Consider the following 23,912-nt stretch of genomic DNA (forward strand, 5'->3'; position numbering starts at 1 on the left):
TAATATAGTTTAACTGTATTTCCTTAATAACATATCATGTTTTATAGCCTGATAAAATTGTATACTTCTTAGTCAATGTAAAGTTAGGCCTATACTATAATAATTTAATTTAATTTATATATAATTTATTCCTGTTGGTCTGTCAGTTTTTTAAACAGGTAACAAGTTAGATCTAGTATACCAACAGACCTACAGAAATCAATTGGTATACTAGATGTAATGTGTTAAATGTTTTATTATTTTTTCTTTCTTAACTTTCAGTCCTGTAGTTACCATACCGAGAATTTTCCTAAAATGTGTAGTAATAAATTAAAATACTATTTATTTTTTTTTTACCTAAAATAGCAATTATTTACTAATAAAAACTGTTTCCCTCTAGTACTTTTTAGGGGTTTTATAGAAATTTAATAACAGAATTCTAAAGGAAATTCCACAGAGTATTGTGAATTGTACATCAACAAAAAGAAGTGCATAGACCGTGCAAAAGTTGTTATGACATCATAGCTAAAGTCAATAAGCATATTATGTGAATTAACACTAAATATGAAAATAGACTGTAAGGAGTGGTAGGCAGTTGGTGCTACAAATTGGTTGAATTTTGAGTTGATTGGTAAAGTCAGTATAGTTATCAAGATTTCAAGTTGAGTTGTAATTTGTAAGTTTGCATTGTAGTTCATATTAAAGCAAGAAATACTACCCTAACTATTATCAGATCAATTTATTTACAAATCTGATAAATAAAATGAATGAAAATAAACACCGAAATACTGTTTGGATCTGAGTGCAGCAAACAATTTTTGTAAATTTAAAAATGACAATTGTGGAAAGGGAGTTAAAGGCCCATCTACACAAGGGCAATAACAATTGACAATAAAAAGATAAATATGCATTTTTTATTTTCAAAAAGAAAAGAATTTTAAAAAGTTTTCATCCTAGAACTGGATTATCATCTATGCTGCCTCTAATGAAAATAATATTTCCACACGTCCAATCAAGTGACGTCATGATTTAATAGTAAGAGCAATAATATTGGGACAATACAATGATTTTATTGTTTTTATTGATCATGATGCCATTTGATTAGATTTTTTTATCAGATACAGCATAAATGATTATCCTATAGTTCTAGAACGAAAACTGTTGTATCTATTTATCGTTATCGCCCTAGTGTAAATGGGCCTTAAGAGTATAGGAGGGGCAATTGCTTTCACCCATAATTAGGAATGTCAGAGCCTAAAATCTGTGAAATCTCTAGGCTTTATTGTTTTTTACCTAGTCACCATGCATACAGATTTACGAAGAAATTATATTTTGAAAGGAAATTCTAAATAATTGAACGAAAATGTCAAAATGTCATATTAAACATTTTTTTGAACGGCAACCGATTATATTTAAAAAATGCCGAGATTTAAATCATTTTACAATGCAATTTCTTGACTTAAAAAAAAGTAAGTAAGCACTTTAATGGGAATCTCAGAGTTCCATAGTACTTGTTACTTGACATGGCTGGTGGTCTAGAGCTGTTTGTGAATCCTCTGAATTTAAACAGTACAAGTAAAATGTTTGGAATAATAGTGCAATTTTCCAGCATTAGCCTGAACCATGTATGTGGGCTAATTTACATTTTCCAGTAAATCATTGCCAAAACTAGCCTTTGATCCCCACAGTGCCTCTGTATTAAACTACAAAATGATATCTTAAACCAGTTCATTGAAAATATGAAAAGACAAATCTGATAAACTTATAGACACTATATACAGTATAGACCTAGGTTTTTTGTAAAAATAAATACTATTACTATATAGACCTATTGCGAAAAAAAAATTGATTCTAATAATTTTATCGGCCTGTTTTAAATCCCAACGTGCATCGCGTGCGGATTGATATTTCATATTGTGAGGTGATGATCGGTCACATAATGTAAGAATGCAGTGGCGAACCATCCCCATGCCATTCGTAACGATTCATACAAAAGACACCGCCATACAACCGCCCCTAGGCCTACCTATTGTTTAGCTGACAGTCAGTAAGCATAAATAAAAGTGTTTTTATATACGTCAAAAATGGAACGCCGTGGTTACCTACAGATCATCATCATAGAGGATATGTTAATAATAATATAGTACACTAACTGTGGTAACTGTGTACTGTAGTATACATTATAGCAACCTATTTTTTTTCAAGGCCATCCACCCAACTGTCAATACCGAGGCTATTTATATATTTAATTTCTTCAACAAATTGATGTAAATAAATATTGAGCTATAATAAGCATTAAATTTTGCGCTTTTTTCGGGGCTTCCCCTAGATGCACGTTCGCAATGAACTAAATACTGAGTGAATGAAATCGGCAACAAAATGTTATATCGCCCTGCAATTAGTCACATGTGTTTATTGGAGGGGAAAAGTATGATTGTTTTGCTCATTGGTAGCATGCTACTGTACATATGAGAGTGTCTTTTCCTGCAAATTAGAGGTGCCATTTATCATGAATTTTATGTGCGAGAGTACCATTTCCAGCCATCTAGGGCGTCATTTAACATTTTAAGTTCGCTTTGCCATAGGTCTTGTCGACGGCCCTGGACAAGCACCTTTTTCCACCATTTGCAAACGCTAACTTGCTCGAAGCGCCCTGTTGTGACGGAAATTGGGGGAAATGTCACCCTTTAGTAGGCAGTACCTCAACTCATCCCCAACCAAGGTAGGGCTGAGTTGGTGTGGACTCTCTACAGTTGCGCCCCCTCCCCCCTTTCACAAAATCCTCGATCCGCCCCTGGAATGCATTAATTAATTTATTAATAGTAAAAGCCAAAGTTGTTTTTCGATTGTACTTTATTTCCTTGCACCTGTTTTTAACTGTACATGAGACAGTATGCGTTTGTAGTTCTAATCAACTATATGATAAAACAAGGACAACCTATGGTGTAAATTTTACAGAATATATTGAATTGCCCTGGTTATCAGATAAAAGTGTTGGTCTTTTGTACAACAATTTGCATTCAAGTATTAATATAGAAAAAGCATTATATATTTTAGATTTTTTTGCATTTCAGCATTACCTACTTGTAGAGCTAGAATTAATATATTATTAATTGATATAGGAGGCATTGGTTGAGGAAAGTGTTGATAGATGAGACATTTATTTACTCAACATCATGTTCAGTACTTTTAGTCCTAGTACTGTATTTATATTGATTATTGTCAAAATTAGAGGAAGGGATAGTATATAGGTTGAGTTTAAAGCCACAATCTACAGATGATCCCAATGATTGCTTCATTCTTTGCCATTGTGATGAGCTGTCAACATTAGAGGAAGGGATAGTATTTAGGTTGAGTTTAAAGCCACAATCTGCAGATGATCCTAATGATTGCTTCATTCTTTGCCATTGTGATGAGCTGTCACACAAGTTTCTTTTTATCATTAAGTATCTACCACTAGTATTCAAATAACTCATATTATCATCATGTTTTAATGTCTGTGAAAAGAAGCTGTGTATTTATTAATGCAGTTTACTTTAATATAAAAATATTTTTATTTGAATTGAAAAATTGTTTTTTTTATAATATAACATTATACATTGTTTTTGTGTTTTCTTTCAGTTTAGCAATACAATGGCTTTCAATGGATGGCTGGTTGATCTTTGTGCAGAAAATGGTCTTGAGGTAGGCAAGTTTACACTGTTTTAGGATAATAGCATTTAACCAGCAACAATTTAAGCAATGCTATCACATTAGCAACTTAATAAATTGTTCTATTAGCTTATGATATGGAAACAAAAGAGAACTAAAACAAGTAACTAAATAAATTAAATAGTGACAACAAATTACAGTATTACAATGAACAAAATAATCACTGTAGTGCTTATATGCTGTTGGCTCATTTGATGTGATTGTTTTGCTTTAATTATTTGACCAGCATAATACATCAACACATTAACATACAATACAACATAGAGATGAAAAATGCTGGGCAGGGGCAACTTAAGTAAAATACATTACTGTAAATCAAGTCAGCCAGCTACCCCTCATACAAAACAAAATAATTAAATACAAATTTCATTCAAATTTTTCTATAAAAATATGTCTACAAAATTAATGTAAATACAAAATTTAAGACAAGAAGAAAAAAAAACTTATTTATTTGGGCAATCTAATATTATTATAATGATATGATTTGGAGTGGAGCTGTGGCTTGGTGGTTATGATGCTGGGCTACCAATCTAAGGGTCCTGGGTTCAAGTCCTGTCATATGTCAGGGTTTTTTTCTCATGACAATTTACAACTCCACTCCCAAAGACTTAATAATAAGTCTTTGTCTATGTAGAGCATCTTGTGTATATGTTTGTCTCTACTGTTTGTCTTATATGTCTAGTGCAGTATATGGAAAGCCATCTCGATAGTGCTTTGCACTCATGGCAATCCTCAGGGTGCTGCACCGCTGTGTTGTCATGTATGTTTGCCTGAAAATTGAATAAAATAAAATAAAATAAAATAAAAGATAATATTGTAATATAATGGCTGTAATTTAATACAACATGGAATGTATGTTGTCGTATATGTTTACTATAGTATATGAATTTTAATGAAAAATGTAACTGAATGCATATTGATCTATATGTTTTATTTCATAGATTGCAAGAGAAAAAACTGCTGAAGAAATTTGCCATTTCATTGTTAGCAACAATGCTGTCAACATCAAGAACCAGGTATACAATCAATTTGTTTTCCCTTGTAATGAATTTGATAATACAAACCTTAAATTACTTGACACTAATTAAAGTGCATCAATACTAATTTGTTTTTAAGATCTTTTATAAGTGTTCTCTGGTTGCATATTTGTAGTTAACATTCACACTGATTGTTAAAAGCATCATATTTGTTTCACTTCTTGAGTATTTTTTAGTGTTAAAAAGTATATTGTGTGTTTATATCTTATCTTAGCTGTATGTTAGATGGTTTGTCAATATAATTTAGTACATTATAGTCTTTCAGTACAATTTGCTTAGACAATTTGATTGGCTAATACCCGATTTGAATAATGGCTTGGTAACCCAATCCCCTGTAATTGTAATTAATTTCAGAATCTGAACAATGATATAATTATTCATCTGTTGAACAAATAACTAAACAAACTTCATAAGGAATATATACATCACTGAAAAAAAATACAACGCACAAGGCAGTGAAAAAAAGGATGAACATGTGTCAAACACTTCTATCTATACGGCCATACTGCGTTGAAACACCGGTTCTCGTCAGATCACCGACGTTAAGCAACGTTGGGCCCGGTTGCGTTCTGGATGGGAGACCGTCTAGAAATCGTGACGGGTGCTGTATATACTGGAGAGTGATGGTGTAATGGTAATATCGGACTAGCATGTGATAGGCATGGGTTCGAGGTTTATCTGTACCATACTAATTGCATCCTTAGGCAAGATGCTTTACTCTCATGGCCTAATCTGGTAGGCGCTGCACTGCTGGCTGCCGTGGGTCCGTGGAGGGCCTAATCCTAATTTCCTCACTGAGGACAAATATTAATACAAAATACAAAAAAAAAAAATACAAAATATCCACATTGGACCCCTTGTACAAATAACAAAACATAAAAATACAAACATTTAGGATATAACAATAGCTGAAATGGTACTTTTTCCAGTTTCATATATAAAGCACACAGACGCAACATACCAACATTTACGACCTGGCCACAACAAGCATAATGGAGGTACATACCTAATAGGTGACAGTGGCTAAGGCTGCTTTTGTGCTTTCCTACATTGTCATTCATGCTTATATTAACAAATAATGCCTATTTTTTTCTCTCTCTCTCTTTTGAATATAGATTACTTTTTAAAGGCACATAATTTAGCTCATCAGCTTTTGTATTTTTGTTATATGAACAAATTTCACACAGCAGTTTCATTTATTAAACTTTATCACTGAAAGAAAAATACAAGGCACAAGGCAGTGAAAAAAGTGATGAACAGGTGTCAAACACTTCTATCCACATTGGACCCCTTGTACAAATAACAAAACATAAAAACACAAACATTTAAGATATAAAAATAGCTGAAATGATTCTATTTTAAGTTTCATATATAAAGCATGCAACATGCCATCATTTACAACCTGGATTTCACACAGCAGTTTGAAACAAACAATTCAATTTTCCATTTATAAAATGTACCATAACATTAACAAATTGACAAAACCTAACCATTTAAAAAAAAAAAAAACCTAAAACATGGTAGAACACTGGAGGCCTTTTGTTTCCCCTTCCACCACCAGTCCCTGTGGCTGATTGTTCAAACTTTATATGATCATTTAAATGATCATCCCAACATAGGTATGATGCTATTTTGACACCAAGATTAGTTTGTGTTTTCTCAAAGATACAACCATTCTTCTGATAAAAATATGTGATGAGATGTTTATCATGTGATATAGAAATAATTTGAAAATTAATTTCCCATGTTACTCCATTGAATAAGAACATCATGTCCATCTGCAGCAAATGACAGTCATCAATGTTAATGATTGACTTGTAACATTTTCCCTATTTAAAATATACGTCATGAACCAATCATGCACATTAATTTAGATGTTGGTGCACTACCCACTGCTTCTTGAGGCTGACATCAAACCCTATCAGCTCAAGCTCTGTGTTGTATACAGATTTAACCACCAGACCAGTGACTGTTTTATTACTACAGTATTACTATTTTATTATTGTATTAAATTATTCAAGACCCAACAGTGTATCAAAACACCAACCAACACAGGATCAAAATAAAAGTACAATATAACATATTTACATGATAAAAATATTAACATAATTAAAAAAATATTCATTAAACATTAACAATTCAACAGATTTAGTTATTCAAGTTATTTAAAATGACATTAAATGCTGTATAAGTATTAATGTGTAAGTATTACAACTAAAAATATCAATGTTAGGAAAAATTTAACTAGATCATTATAAAGCTCTGTTTACACTATTAAACTTTATGTGACAAAAAAAATGTGATTTGCCCATATATGGACAAAATGATGCCATATCACCACCATATTTGGGCAAATCACCACCATATTTGGGCACATCACACATTTTTTTGTAAATCTAGTCTAGTGATAGTGTAGACATAGCTGAAGTTGAGCAACATGACAGAAAGAACTGTTTTTACTATATAACAGGCACATGAACATGAGTTTTAAACCGCCTGATTATATACTGAAATTTGAATAATTAATTTGAAACAATAAAGATGAGGAAACATAAGAATATTTAAATTACAAATAAATTGACATTTAGTCCTTATGACACTCAAATCTTAAAACATTAATCCCCTCAACATTTTAAAAATTCTATAAGAATAATATTTAATATAATGTTGTTTTACTCTACTATCACTTTGTTCTATATTTATTTTACTACATGTTTGTGTCTTTGTCTTTCTGATTCTGAAATATTTAAAGTTATTGGTGAACTGTACACAGTAGGCACATTGTAAATAAACTATAGAAATTGATACCAAGAACTATGTTTATCCTCTTTCTTTTAGAGATTCAAGAGGCATTTTGTGGATCATTTAATTCAAGATGTTCTCAATAATCCTCATTATGAGATTATTTGAAAAATATGTTAGCACTGTTAAAATAAAAAAACCAAGTTCACATGAAGAAAATGTTGTGAATGAAATCATTAAGATTAGATTTGGGTTATGGCTGGTAGATGGTATACATTAAAAAAAAAAAATAATAAATAGTAAACTGAATCAACAAATTAAACTTGTATAAATGATGACAAATACTCACAATAAAAGCTTAAAAAATGTTTGCTCATTTGACTGGCACATAATTAGTATGTTATGTTCAGGCCTAATCTATATATAAATTTACGTAAGGGCAAAATTCGGTAAATCGCGCCTTACTTCTAGAATTTTCACTTGATGGTATGTAAAGTTGGTTCGTACTTTCGGTACTGATTTTAACCGCCTGATGTAACCCTGTTTACTAATTAAATTGAGTTAGATAATTAGTTATTGACGATTAAAACGAATTTAGGTTCAAAGATTTGCCCCAAATAGGGGTGTTTTCCGATCGTGGTATACACTGTCTAATGGATGTCCATCTTGAAAAATACCTGCCAAAAAAATGCGAGGAGGCTTTGCATTTTTCTATCTCCTCCTACGATAATTGTTTTTAATAGCTGAAAACCGGTTGAACAGCTAGAGTACACCATCATAATGTTGAAGACAGGCCGATTTTCTTTAAAAAATACTATTTTGATAGATTTAATATACGATTATACAAATGTATTGATTTGCGATGAATGGAACATCCCAATCTCTCAGTCTGCCAGAGTTTGGTTTAACACAAGTACTGTAGGTAAATTTATGAGCCCTTGGTTTAACACATACGGTAGGTAAATATATGGGCCCTTTGAGAATAAACTTGCAATACTTTGACAATACTGTAAATACCTATTAACTATTTTTCATTTGAATCGAACATTTCTTACTGTGAATGTTCGTACTGTTAGATGTAATATAAAAATATATACAAATAAACTTTATTACTGAGACTGTGGATAGGCTCTACTGTTAGATATACAAATAAACTTTATACTGACAGTTCCTTCTCAACGTTTGTATTAATTAATAATTACCAAAAATATAAACGTCGTAGTGGTGTATCGTGACATGTACTTTAATATTTCAATCGATTATGACAGTGACAGTTTTAACAAAGTATTAAATCGCAAATGTTTTAGGCCTACTGTATTTAGAGGTATATTATTTATACTATATAGGCCTATAAAACATGAACAAAATATTTCGTTACTCAGTGGATAAAAAATATATTTAAAAATTTTTCCTCTTTGTACCTATCCGCTTTCCCATCCCTCAACCCTAATGTTACATAGCGAGGAGGCTTCGCATTTTCCTATCTCCTCCTACGATAATTGTTTTTAATAGCTGAAAACCGGTTGAACAGCTAGAGTACACCATCATAATGTTGAAGACAGGCCGATTTTCTTTAAAAAATACTATTTTGATAGATTGCTAGAGTACACCATCATAATGTTGAAGACAGGCCGATTTTCTTTAAAAAATACTATTTTGATAGATTTAATATACGATTATACAAATGTATTGATTTGCGATGAATGGAACATCCAGTTTGGTTTAACACAAGTACTGTAGGTAAATTTATGAGCCCTTGGTTTAACACATACGGTAGGTAAATATATGGGCCCTTTGAGAATAAACTTGCAATAGGTTCGGAAAATGTTAAAAACCAATTTCTATTATTTGAATCGGTAAACAGTTTCCATTTATTATACATTGATAATGAAACATGAAATATTCCTATTTATGTCCCTCGAGGTTCATTACAATTTATATTTAGTAGTCCCACGGACTTCATCTTAGCCACTCCCCCGAGTGCTAAGGCCAAATTTATGATACCCTACTTTCTATGTAAGTTTAGTTACAGTTAGTTCTTGACGATAATACAACGAATTTAGGTTACACCCTTCGGCCGCGAAAACGTTTCTGTACAAATATGATACCGATTGGCTTTATTTCATTCAACAGCGACCATAATCTCGCCAATTACAGGATAGATAAACTATTTTATTATTGATGTGCTTATAAATTAAGACTCATGTAAACAGCTTGATTACATCATTTTACAGATAAACGAAACTTTTTTAAACCTACTGTTTCAATAACTGAGTATAATACAGTATACGTTTTCATAAGTAAGTGCATATACATTTTCGTGTTTTCATTGACGAGATTGTAATAGTAACTTCAGTAACTATTACAGTACTTATTTATTATACGACACAAGACAATTGTATCTGACAGGTACGTACATTATTCTAAAAAATAAGTCTAGATAGATCTCTTAGGCGTCATAAATCACAGGCCAACAAATCAGTACTCATGACAGAAATTCGACCCAGTTTGGTTCACACAAATGTTTACAGGAAGTTCAACACCACAACCGATGATTTGCCCTAAATATTTAGGTAGACTACAGTTTAATTTTTCACTGAATAGGAGCTTGAATTTCCGATTTCCATTTCGCAGAATGTCTAGGTCTATTTATTTAGTTTGGTTCTTATAATATATAAATACAATCAACTTTATTACTGCGGTTCCATCACCACCACCACGTGCCGCCGCCCAATTCCCGTACATACATTTCCATTTCTCCCTAATTTCTTTAATCCACATAAATTAATTGTCCTTTATGGAATCCAGTATTGGTTTTGTTGTCTCTATTTCTGAATACCCCAATTAGGGGGACACTTCCGTTTTTGTTTAGTGTCCCAAAAAAGTCCCCGTCCGTGGATTCTACTGTATTCGAGAACCATCTGTGAGCACCCCTAGATGGTACGCGAGCGAAGCGAGCGTGCCATCTAGTTTATCTAATTTTCTTTAGTACCGTACTTGACTACAGTCGGTATAACATAGTATAATAGCAATAATTCATGTTATTCTTTCAATGAATGTGAACATACTGTCTGTTATTATTTACTAGATCCTAAATGTATATCAAAGCAATGCTGAAAATTAGTATTATACCGTATTGTTTTTGTTATACAGATATTAAGTTTTAATTGATTAATTTTATTAGATATATTTTTGACACAGCAAAATAATATGATTGTAAAAAGGTGATGTTATATTAAATTACACTGTCAATTGTGTATGAAATAGAAATGCCTACACACAAACACACACTAATCAGTAGGCCTAAATGATTATCAGCAAGTATGCTTATTACAAGTTGGAGTGGTGTAATTGAATAGTGAAAACCTGTTATTAACAGCTACAACACAATTTGAAATTTAAAATAAATTTTCCAGATTTATAATTGCACTGTAAAATAATACTATAAAATTGTTCAAAATATGTAGGATGAAGGTTTATTTTAAAATAGCTTTTAAATTCTGCCCAACTATTTCAAAATAAAATTGATTATAGATGATATAGTTCTAGTATTATCTGTTTTATATTTCATAATTCAAGTATACCTTGATCATGACCATAAGAATAGTTTACAAAAAACAATACATTTTACAATGCTTATAGAAATAATCATTTAAAGTTGATAGTTATTAGAAAAATATCTTTCAACATTGAAAACAAAGTAATAAACTGTTATCAATTAAGGATATTTATTTACAAGATTATTAGTCATTTTTTTGTTTAGATATTAAGGAATAAGATGTACATGTTTTGTAACTTTGTTTACTATTTAATATTTTCAATAGAATGGCACTACAGCGTTGATGTGTGCTGCTTTGGGAGGTAATGCAGCCATCTGCCATCAACTTATTGATGGTGGAGCTGATATTAACCTACAAGATAAGGTAAGTAATACGCACATTTTTTAAATAAAATTATTGAACCTTCAGTGAAACAAATCAATGAATTGAAACTATTGTTTTAGAATTTATATGCTACCACCACTATAACTTTAGGAAAATCATATATTGTCTCTTAGTGTACGTGAATTCTGTAATCCGATTGGTCAATATATGAGATATAATTCCGTATTACGCCCATTACTCAGTCAAGTGGATCAGAAGGGTAATATATCCCGTATACCTGTTTGATGTTTCTACGCGCGCGGTGTTTATGTATTGTATTTTTGTCGTTGAGCGCATGCGTAGTTGTGATTTCAACCATCGAATATGAACCAGTCTCTTGTCCAATTGCTTATATGTGTACACTAAGAGATAAAATCGTTGCACCCTATAATAACACAATACTGGTGTGTGTACTGTATATAGGTCAATATAGAAATGATGTAATAACTTATTTTCTTCTCACATAAAACATTTTACATATTCTCAAAATATTCTGTTTAAACTTGCAATCAAATGTTTGTATTAAGAAAATGTATACTTCAAGTTACTTGTTTACAACATTAATATGTGTATTCAATAATATACACATTTATTTTCCATAATTCGTTGCCGAATGCTGCTTTAGAAATAAAGTGTGAAATGAATTTTACAGCACAGTTTTTAAATATTTTTGCTATTGATTATAATAATTTAACTACTATACTGTAAAATAAAAAATGCTGATAGCATACACCTAATCATCAAAGTTTGTACAGTTAAATGGTATCAAAGTCAGTATGTTTTATAAATTGATAACATTCAATAGAATGCTCATAACACAAACTTTATTCTTTTGAATATTTAACTGTATTTTAGTATTAGGCAGGTTAGATAACAGGAATAACATTTGTTAATATAAGTTTAAAAAATAAATGTACATTTTAAAAAAAGGTTGTGAATATGAATCATGTCTATCATCAACCTCCACCTTGATTCCTTTGCTCTTTATATTTTACACATATATTATACAAAATTTCATATTTTGGGTGGTATTGTTCTGTATAATTTTGAAGATTCTAAGTTGTTTAAATTTAACCAATGGCAGCATATCATATTGAGTTGCTCCTACAGCCTTGTGTTAAATGTTAGTTGGAACCATTGTTATAATTTGAAATCTTTCGGTTTATGAACCAAATCCAAGCCTATTAAATTCTATTGGCTTGCTACTCATATATCTTATATAAATTTAGCCATTAGGCCTTTCAACAATCTACAACATTCTAATTTTTATGGGCTAATTAAAATGCAGTATTATTATTATTTGAATTTTCGAAATCTATAGCGTTAAGCTAATCTTGGTTTATTTAAAACGGATTTTAAATTGCTAAAAGATCACATAACCAAAAAAAACTTGTAATTTTTATTTTTTGGTGTTAAACAGTTTATGAGAAAAAATTGCCTTACTTGAAGCGTAACAGTATTGTGGTTATAATCAAGAAATTGCAAATTTCAAGGCAATTAAATTAGTTTACACTGATAAAGGTACACACAAGTGTAGCCAACAATTCTTGAGTAAGCTACATTTTAATTTCTACATAATGCATTGCTCTATAGTTCTAAATTTACGACTGAACCTCGCTCTTCAATATTAGTTTGAATTATACTAAATTGTTTGGTCTATAAATGAAAGGAAAATTTCTTATATAGTAGTTTTCATTAATTCATTTATTTTTAATCCCATGAATTATTAAACAAATAATTACATATCTAATATGTATTTTTGTTTATGTGCATAGTAGGCTAGATAATAAGCAGCACTCAGCACAATCAATTGATTGTCTACAAGATTGCAATTGTACAACTCTGTCAATAACCAATGCAAATTACATATAATTCTAGCATTCAATTTGTTATCAAACAATAGATAACAAATTTAATACATAGCAAAGCAGAATTATTTCTATGAATTAAAATGTACCACATGTATAGTAATGAACACAATGATGATGAAAACAATTATGAAGTATTATATCAAGAAGATATACTGTCACACTTTGTAATAAATCAAATCAAATCAAATCAAATCTTTATTCGTTCCATATACTAAATTGTACATGGAAAAATTGTTTTCCTCGATAGAAAAATATGGTAAAACATTCATAATGACATAATACATAGAACAGGGAGTAATAACAACTCCCTGATCTGATAGTGAAGATGATACACCTTTAAAGCTGTTTTTCAACTTTCATTTTGCATTAGTGTTTAGTGGTTACAAAAATATATAAACCACAAAATGATAATTGTCCAACGCTTTCTGTGTACCAATCCAGTTGTACCCAATGTTTCAAATTAATTGATCAAAAATATTTGTGGTTAATTAAATTAAATTCCACAAATGTAAAATTTATGGAGGGCGACATTCACTAGTTTATCTAAATTTTGTGCACAATAAAAAGAAGTTTGCTATTCATTTTGTATAACAAACACATGGAATATTTTAAAACACATTTTGTTTCTATTGTTCACTAATCGTTGTATACAAATATTGTTTTATAGCATTGCTATGTTTTAATATTGTTGGTGTTCCACTTTAGTGCTTTTTGACAATTAGGCTTAAATATAGTTGTTACTGTGTACAAAACAATATCAGTTTTTTTTGTGGCAACAGTGTACAGTTATATGCTCTAATTTAAAATATAATCTTTAATGTGTATTATTATCAATACATAATGCTATACATTATGTTTTTTCACGCTATGGTCATAAATTTCCATTTGAAACACTTTATAAAACATTGAAAACAATAGTGTCTTGACCATTTTATTAAATTAAATATTTTTTTTAAACAGTATTTAATCAATAGTTAAAGGTGTATTGTCCTCAAAATCATGAAAAATGAAGATTAATTAAATCAGATTTTGAATATGTTATTTTGTAGGGTTTTAATAAAGTTACTGTAAGTATCACTTCCGTAGAAAAAAAACGAAAAATAATATTGTTTTAACTTATAAAATGACAAATAAATGGTTAAATTCAACCAAAAACCCATTGACTGGCAGCCAATTTGAACATTTTTTCATTAAAATATTTAATTTGAAATATTTTCAGGTAAATACATTTTTTTTGGATCAAATTTTTGGTCAAAATGGATAACTATTATGTTACATTAAAATGGCATATTCAACATATTGTTCAAAATAATTTTTTTTTTCAGGCAGACATTACATCTTTGACAAAAACACTTAAAATTTCACAAACCTTCAATTTTTTTTACATATGATTTTGTATTTTAAAAGTGCAATTTTCACAAATTGTTTTTTAGACAAGTCACTTATATGCCCATGATCCCTGTGTATTATAATTATCAAAGATGCTAGTTGTACTGGATATTTTAGTATGATGTTTTATTCATCATCTTTATTAATGTATTTTGCCATACTCTTTTTTATTGTCAACACACTACCAACTCTGTCCACCACCTCCTCCTCATTAAATAGTGAAGAGCAATGATATTAAAGGATGTAATATACACCCATTTTAGACCCATTTTTAGTTTTCCATAATACATTACAAGGGCCTATACATTTTATATTACACAGTGCCCTCACTCATCATTTATTTTACTTTTTAAAATTTCTTTTTTTGTTCGCACTTTCAGTACCAGTGTACTGTTCAACAAAAACCAATGTACTTGACAGTGATTATTTTGCTTTTTATTAAAAGAAAGAAATTAACAAACACAAATAAAAAATAAAACTTGGTCTACTAAAATCCGTAAATAAGTGCATATATATTAAAAGCTTTGGTTGCAGTGCAAGTTAGTTGACCAATAACCAGTAATTTGTTTAGTTTTGATTAGGTGTACTGTAATAATATCATAGGCTATAAAACATGTACATTTACTATCAAAATTTATATCCTAATGAATTTCAACATTTCTTAAGAGCTACAGTAAATGTAACTTAGTCTACAACCTAGTTTTCCTGATAATATCTATCTGAGATAAAACTTTGTTTTAATACACTTATTGATAGATTTGATAATAAAACAAAGGGATTGTCATTGGCAACCCTTATCACCATGGTTAGGAAAAGACTGAATAAGTCAAATTGTTAAAGACTGTTCGTTTCATGTCCAGGATTTGAATTATTTAATTTTTATGCGGGGAAATTACTATTAGTCAATCAATGAATTCTACTACAAATAGAAATATGTTGTAAATGCAATATTGTGGGCATGCAATGCATGGTGGTGGGGTGTTTACTCAAGGAAATAGTAGGAGGAGGTGGGAGGGTTGTCCAAATGATGTTCTATGGGGATTATTCAAAAAAGGGTGTTTAATCAAATTGTCATTCATGCACCCTACCAGGTCCCCATCTCTGAAACCTATCAGCACTACTTCCAGCCAGGTCCAATACATTTTCTAGTAAAAAGACCCCCACCTTCATTAACAACCCAGAAAATGGGCATTTGATATGGAACACAATCTAAATTGTTTGTCACCGAAGTTGAGCTTGAGTGACAGTCGATACTGAAACACACATGGAATTTGATTTAGTGATTTGAATAAAATAAATTTAATTAATTTCAAACAATGACAATTTATTTAATTTATTTAAAAATTGATATCAAAATATAAAGCATTTTGTTCATTTAATCTGGGGATGGCAATTGGGTAAAAAATAAATAATAATAATTTAAGTATAGCTAGTGAAATAGTTTGTTTAGCAGAATTGCTATGGAAGTTTATTCAATAATATAGTTCTACTGTTACCACTATTACATTCTAGAATGATTAATTAAAACCAAACATGTTGAGTGCTTTTCTTCCTTTTTAGCTTACATACATTTTGCCATTTTGGTGCTTAATATCAGGTGAATAGCATTAAAGTTGGCACCACCTGCAGTTGATTGAATGTATCAGTTAAATGTTCTTGATTATAATTTCCAGGGCATGGACCTATTATCATTGATACAACTGAAGTATCTTAACCCTTATCTATCTTATCTAGTTTGTTAACTCTTCTCAAAATGAATTAACAAGGTTCTTCTAGATAATGTAGTGTTTTTTCGTTTGTTTTTTTGTTCACTTGCCTAATTTTAGGTCTTGAAATTTAAAAATGAATATTTGGTTGAAAGAAATGAAAAAATGATGAAAATGAGAGCCTCTGTTTAGGATGTACACCTTTATGTATTAAACAGTATAGTTGTAAAACAAAATGAGAGTGATAATGGGTTATTACATTCTATATACTTAAATTATGCATGGCTACGTATGGCTGTGTATTAATTATATAAACAGTTTAATTTTCTATTAATACCAAACATATTGGATAATCATTTGACTAATATCAAAAAAAGTTTATTGTTTAATAATATTTTGCTTTTATAAATAATCATAGTTATACTAAATAAAATACCAAAAAGTAATGAATTTATTATTTAAAGTTTTTATTATTCTAATACACAACAGAAATTAGTTTTGCTTATTATTAGTCTGTGAATCTTTTTAGTTTCTTTGTAATAATAGTTATTTCTTGTTTATATTGTTTTAAAAGTATTTGTACTAAAAAAATATTACTTTAATAAGTAGTATTTTTAATGATTTCAGTAGGCTGTTAATCATTTTAGTTGTATGCCTAATTACTGTAATTATATTATAAATTGTCAATATTATCTTGTAGTTTAAAAAGTATAAACTAAAATATAATAAATTAAGACTCTTTGTACACATGTTGTACATCATTGCTTTTTTTGTTGTTGTACATCATTGCTTTTTTATACCGTTGCCACCGCATTTTCGGTCTTTGCAATACCCATGTTTATACTGTTATATACATTAATATCTTTCCTTTTTTAGTAGTGCCATCTATGTTTTGATATTTTCCAAAAATGTTATAGTGCATGCTATTAGTGTGGACATACTATCATAAAACCTCTCAATATTTCATTTGTTCAAGTTGAGATGTCATACTTTAATTCATCGTTCACATCAGCAGTTGATTGAATGTAATGTTTAAATATTATCTACTCAACAAAAATATGTTCCATTTGTATAATGTACAGTAAGCATTAATAAACTTTACATTATTTTTTCTTTGCGTATCTAAATACCCTATAAAGTATGAATACACATGTGGTTGATAACCACAATAAAATAAAATATAGATAAATTGGCCAGACAAATTGGTACACATACTGGCCCACATCTTTCTGTTTCACTACATTATACTGGTACTGCCAGTAACTGCTGCTGCTAATAACATTATCAATTCCAATTATTCAGACAACAATGAATACAAATAAAAAACAACAAAAAAACAACTTTTTCCCATAAAAAAGACTTTCTGAGATAACAGTTTTAATTATTGTTCTTTCTTCATTAAATGCTATTTTTTAAATTGATATTCTATTTAATAATTTAAGAAATAAAGATTTATTATCAATTATTTTTGTTTAAAAATCAGTAGTAAACATTTTGTGTCACATAAAAATAGTTTGAATTACTATAGACAATAGTACTATGCATATTCTTAGTGGCGTTACTCCTTAAGGTTGGAGTGACCCACTCATACCCCCAAACATTTCAGTGAACAAAAACATGTATAATTTGTCATGAGCCTTCGTTGTACAGCAGCAGCCGACAAACGTACTCACTAATATATATATATATATATATATATATATATATATATATATATATATATATATATATATATATATATATTAGCGAGTACGTTTGTATGTATATATATATATATATATATATATATATATATATACGGCCATACTGCGTTGAAACACCGGTTCTCGTCAGATCACCGAAGTTAAGCAACGTTGGGCCCGGTTGCGTTCTGGATGGGAGACCGTCTAGAAATCGTGGCGGGTGCTGTATATACTGGAGAGTGATGGTGTAATGGTAATATCGGACTAGCATGTGATAGGCATGGGTTCGAGGTTATCTGTACCATACTAATTGCATCCTTAGGCAAGATGCTTTACTCTCATTGCCTAATCTGGTAGGCGCTGCACTGCTGGCTGCCGTAGGTCCGTGGAGGGCCTAATCCGAATTTCCTCACTGAGGACAAAATAATAAAATAATAATAATAATAATATATATATATATATATATATTCAGGTTGAAATTTTCAGACCGTTTGGATAGAGTGCTCAATACCAAGGTAGAGCATAAATAAATAAAATAACAGCAGAAAACTTGGTTACTTCATTGTTTTAATCACTACAAATTTGTTTCGTACGACCAGCATGTAGCTGGCCGCACTCTTCAGGTGAAATATCTGAAGAGTGCGGCCAGCTACATGCTGGTCGTACGAAACAAATTTGTAGTGATTAAAACAATGAAGTAACCAAGTTTTCTGCTGTTATTTTATTTATATATATATATATATATAATAAAAAAATTCATTATCTATATACCCAATTCGCCAAAAATATTTACCATAGAGGAAGTATTGTTTTGACCATTAATTATTCAATGATAATCTGACGTTAATTATACTTAGCCCCTATGTTGACAGCCAAAACATTGTTTATTGAACATAGGTCAAACTAATGTCTATATACATCTCATAGACTCTCTGGGCCTGTTTCTATAGAGCAGAGAATACGGTTTTGAATACCGTTCTTTTCAAGAACCGTTTTTTCTTGCCAGCAGAAATGGGTCCCCGCAAAAAACCACAAAAAAGAACCGATCTTAAAAACGGTTTCAAAAACCCCAATTGATTGCGGTCTCGATCGCAAAGAACCGTTCTGAAACCGGTTTCCGCGGAGCAATTTTTAGCTGCAACACAATCGCGGTCTCAATTTGACCCCAAAAACTGAACTCTGCAGTCTGCTGCACTGGGATGATTGCGGTCAACTCGCAGTCAAACTCGCGCGATAGGACCTAGGCCTAAGTCATTTTTATTTCTCTAGATAGTGAGTATTTTATTTAACTAAAAAATGTTGACCGATGCTATTACGAGGTTCGTAAAAAATATGTGAAGGAAAGAAGATGAGGGGACTTGTCGGGAGTCGAAAGAAAGACTCGCGTATAACTATAATAGGCCTATATGTTTTTAAGAATATTGTAAAGCGTGTGAAAAATAGACGAGTTCAACTTGACAATATCAGAGGGTGCGACGTACCTATACTTTAACCAAGGACCACAATAACGTTTCAGGTAATAATTCCCCCTTCTATGATGAAATGGATGCTATTTCTTGGGGATCGCGCTATGCGAAAAAAAGTAAACATGACCTCGATCAAATCGCGCTTCCGCCTAACGAACTGCATTGTGGTGTATATAATGACGTCATTCATAACGAACGCACATGGACGGAACCGGTTGTATTGGAGTAAAAATTGAGCTGCAACGCGATCTTTATTTATAAACAACAGCCGAAACCGGTTTCCAAAAAACCGTTCTTTTTTTATTTTTCAATAGAAACAGGCCTTCTGTGCGCATGCCCAGTTTGAGTTAAAAAATTCCCATTTAGACTCTTTTCCCAGACGTGCTTAGAGGTGTGCTCATGTCCAGTTTGTGTTTCTAAATACCCATTTGTTCAGCCTTAATAAACTATTATAAGCCTTGAATGTAACTGCCTACAAAAAAAAACTTGTTGTGTACTTTTTGAAAATTTACTTTTTCATTAATTTTATTTACTGAAATATAAAACATTTCAATAGAATAAGCAATGATTGGAACATGTGATACAGCACTTTATTTGTTTATTGGTATACTCAGTATGCATGGTCTACTAGGAAAGTTGTATGTAGCCTCAGTGAATATTATTCACATCCTATACACAATATATATTATTCCACTGTTTGTCTTCAATGTTCATCAAAATAATATATTAATATTTATTAGCTTGTTATAAAATCATTAGTTATAGGATTTATAGTATAGATAATTTTTAGTTGCATTGAATCTTTTTCAAATGTTGGTATATACACATGTGAATCAATAATGTTTATTTCTTTGTTATAATTACTGTATAATGACTTATTTCCAGTGATTTTTTTTATATCTTTGAATTAAAAAGAATAACAATTTTTATGAATTTGTTTTAATGTAAATTTTATTAATTTTTTGTAAGTCAATTCAATAAGTATAACACAAATAATAAAGATCTTAAAATCTATTAAACTGTATAAATGTTAAGTTTGCATTTCTTATGTACTGTATTGATTTTCAGATTCAATATTTTTCACATTGATATGATTTGTTAGGTTGTTGGTATTCAGGCATCAGCCAAACCTTTACCCATTTTAATTCTCTGACAGGCTTGAGCTATCCAGGGAGGTATAAAAATGATCACGGTGTTTCTAAAAACTGTCCATTTGATCTAACAACTTTAAAAATTAAAACAAATATGGTTAAAAAAGATGTCTACAATTAAATTGTCCATCTTTTTTTTATCAGATTAAACTCAAGATTAACATTGTTAATGTTACCATCAATATTTAGACTAATATGCTACACTTGCAAGAACTTGTACTAGCTAAACTCCACCACCACACCATAGAGCAATGAACTATTTCTTTGCTCTATCATCACATAAAGGATAATTAACATAATGCAGTTACTTAAACATGCCCCTGAAAGTAAAAGTTTGTATGCCAAACCTTCAGTAATTTAATATTTAAAAAAATTTATATAAATAAAACTAAATGTGATTGATAATTTTAATACCAGCAACAACATTTTGACATTAAAATTGAAATAATACAAAATTGTATAAAAGTATATAACATAATTATCATATTAATAAAAAATTATATACAAAAGTAGAAATCAAATTCAGAAAACTAATTTGACTTGGTTCATTGCGTATGATGATGCAGTAAATAGTTGCAAATTGATTTTTGTAAAGTAACCCTCTGTATAAATTACATAACAAATGAATATGTGCAACTGTAAGATATAACCAATATTGTATGTATTTCATATTATAGGATGGTTGGACAGCTTTGCATTCAGCAGCAGCCTCTGGTTACACAGCTTGTTGCAGCCTGCTGGTGAATGAAGGAGCAGTTGTCAATCTATCAGACAATGTAAGTCATCTTCATTATTATTCATTTTCATTTTTAAATATATAACATTTTATTTTTTAATTATAATGGTCTTTTGGGTAATAATATTTAATGTATAAAACTTCATTGATGCTGAAATTGGCATAATTTGAAGTTATTCAATATATTTTTTTTTTATATTTAGTCATAAAAATTGCTATGACACTACATTAACATTTTGTCATGTATTTCCATTGAACAATTAAAACAATGAAAATGATAGTGTCAATTTTACTTAACTAAACTACAGCAACATGCTATATGCACAATTGCAATATATCATCCTTATTCCAATGTTGATATACAGTAATTTAAACAGTATTATGAACACTACAACTTCACAAAATTTCAATTTTTCTTTAGATCATTATGATTTTGTATATCTTAAAAGTTCATTTTTTAACAATATTTTTTAATAACTTTTGAAACACTATGATTCTACCTATATATCACATAGAGGTACAAATGATCAAAGATGCTAGTTGATAGACATATAGACTGTATTCATTTACTTTATAATTATCATCATACTCATTTGCCATACTCTCCTTTATTCCTTTCAACAACATCACCACCAACTCCAACCACCTACTGGTTTTAGTCACCAAGGATGATGATGCAGAATTTGGTTGAGCGCCAAAGTGATCTTTTATTACACACCCACATTATAGTTTTTTTTTATTAGGTTGTAATTAATGATTTTTTCCATACAATATAAGATACAGATAGTATATCTGCCACTTATCTTTTATCTATCTTTATTTATTCTTTCTTTATACTCAGAATAACTTTTTTAAAGTGACACATCTAAAAACAACAATAAAACTGAAATAGTGGTACAAATATAATTTGTTTATTTACCGTACCTAGGTTTTAACAAATCACCTTACATAATAATTACAGTATCAAACCACCATTACAATGTCATAAAAAATTTGTAAAAATAAACAAATCATCATTAGCATAACTAGGTGCAATATTTTTAGTCTATTGAAAAAAATGTTTCTTTCTTAAACATTTATTTAAATATACATACACGTCACATAGTAAAAACTGATAAACTGATAAAAATACTTTTATTGCAACTTTTGGGTTGAATTATACAAAAATATATACTTATACTTAAATGAAAAAATATATCAAATCCATCAACGATATAAATCAAATAACACAAAAACATCGAACAACAGACAAACTGAAGTCAAGTCAGGGAACGAAGCGACTGTGCAGGGATATATATGTATGCTTACCACTTGTGAAAGAGACCAAAGTTTACAATAAAATTTTTTGATCGTTCCGTTTTTATTTTTGGAATGCAAAATTCTTTAACTTGTCTTAAATTGTATCTAGATTTGGGCGCTTTTGGAAGAAGGTGATGTAGTCTATGGGAAGGGTTTTTAAGTTTCTGATAGTAATCCTTGCACAGTCTAGTTCGACGTTCACATAGCACAGGCACATTACATTGAGCCATTGCTTTGTTGTAACTGAGCTCTGGGAACGTGATTCTAAGCGCCCTTCGTTGGATACTTTCCAGTTGGTCAGACTGCAATTTAGTTAAGCACGTTCCCCAAACGGGGACGGCGTATTCTAGTACAGGTCTGATAACACAACAATAGAAATAGCATAAGGCTTGGGCGTCTAGACCTGACCGGCGCAATTGTTTAAGGAAATATAACCGTGAGTTTGATTTAGCTATCAAAGACTCAATATGGGGTTGCCATGATAAATTGTCACATATAATAATTCCAAGGAGCTTAGTACGGCAAACCTGGTTAACACTACATTTATTAATAATTAGAGGATTAAATATCGACTTGTTTTTCTTACAACTCACAATTAATTCACATGTTTTTTTAGCATTGAGGGTCATATGGTTAAGCCGAGTCCATGCAAGGGCCGAGTTAGCTATATTTTGCAAGTTACTATTGGACAGTTTAGACACCCTTTCGAATACAGTAGTATCATCCATAAATTTAACACATGGTTTACCATTTAAAAGGTCATTGATAAAAATAATAAACATAATAGGGCCAATCCACGACCCCTGGGGTATGCCTCCGTTTGGCGATAGCCATTCAGAAAGACTATCACCAATTTTAACACGTTGTTGTCGGTTATACAGGAAGGCATTAACCCATCGGATCAGGTGACTATCAACCCCCAGCGCAATGAGTTTGTTTAAGAGAATTTTGTGGTCGATCAAATCGTAGGCCTTTTTAAAATCCAATAATAAAACTCTAACCTCTTCGCCCGCATCAGTGGCAAGGAAACAAACATTAAGGAATTCAATTAAGGCGTCAACCGTAGAAACACCTTTACAACAACCAAATTGGTTTAGGTTAATCTTATCCTTAACTTGGTGCCAGATCATTTCGCCCACTAGGCTCTCAATTACCTTTGCCATTATAGGGGTTAAAGCTATTGGGCGGAGATCACTTTCGACCAACTTTGGGGGAAACAC

The 23,912-nt window shown here is 30.5% G+C and overlaps 1 pseudogene; it reads left to right on the plus strand.

The window, feature by feature from the left end:
- The first annotated feature begins 18,151 nt into the window (after positions 1 to 18,151).
- LOC140045706 (5S ribosomal RNA) lies at positions 18,152 to 18,272 on the plus strand (annotated as a pseudogene).
- Positions 18,273 to 23,912: the final 5,640 nt, after the last annotated feature.

The sequence above is a fragment of the Antedon mediterranea genome, chromosome 3, assembly GCF_964355755.1.
Source record: "Antedon mediterranea chromosome 3, ecAntMedi1.1, whole genome shotgun sequence".
Classification (NCBI taxonomy): Eukaryota; Metazoa; Echinodermata; class Crinoidea; order Comatulida; family Antedonidae; genus Antedon; species Antedon mediterranea.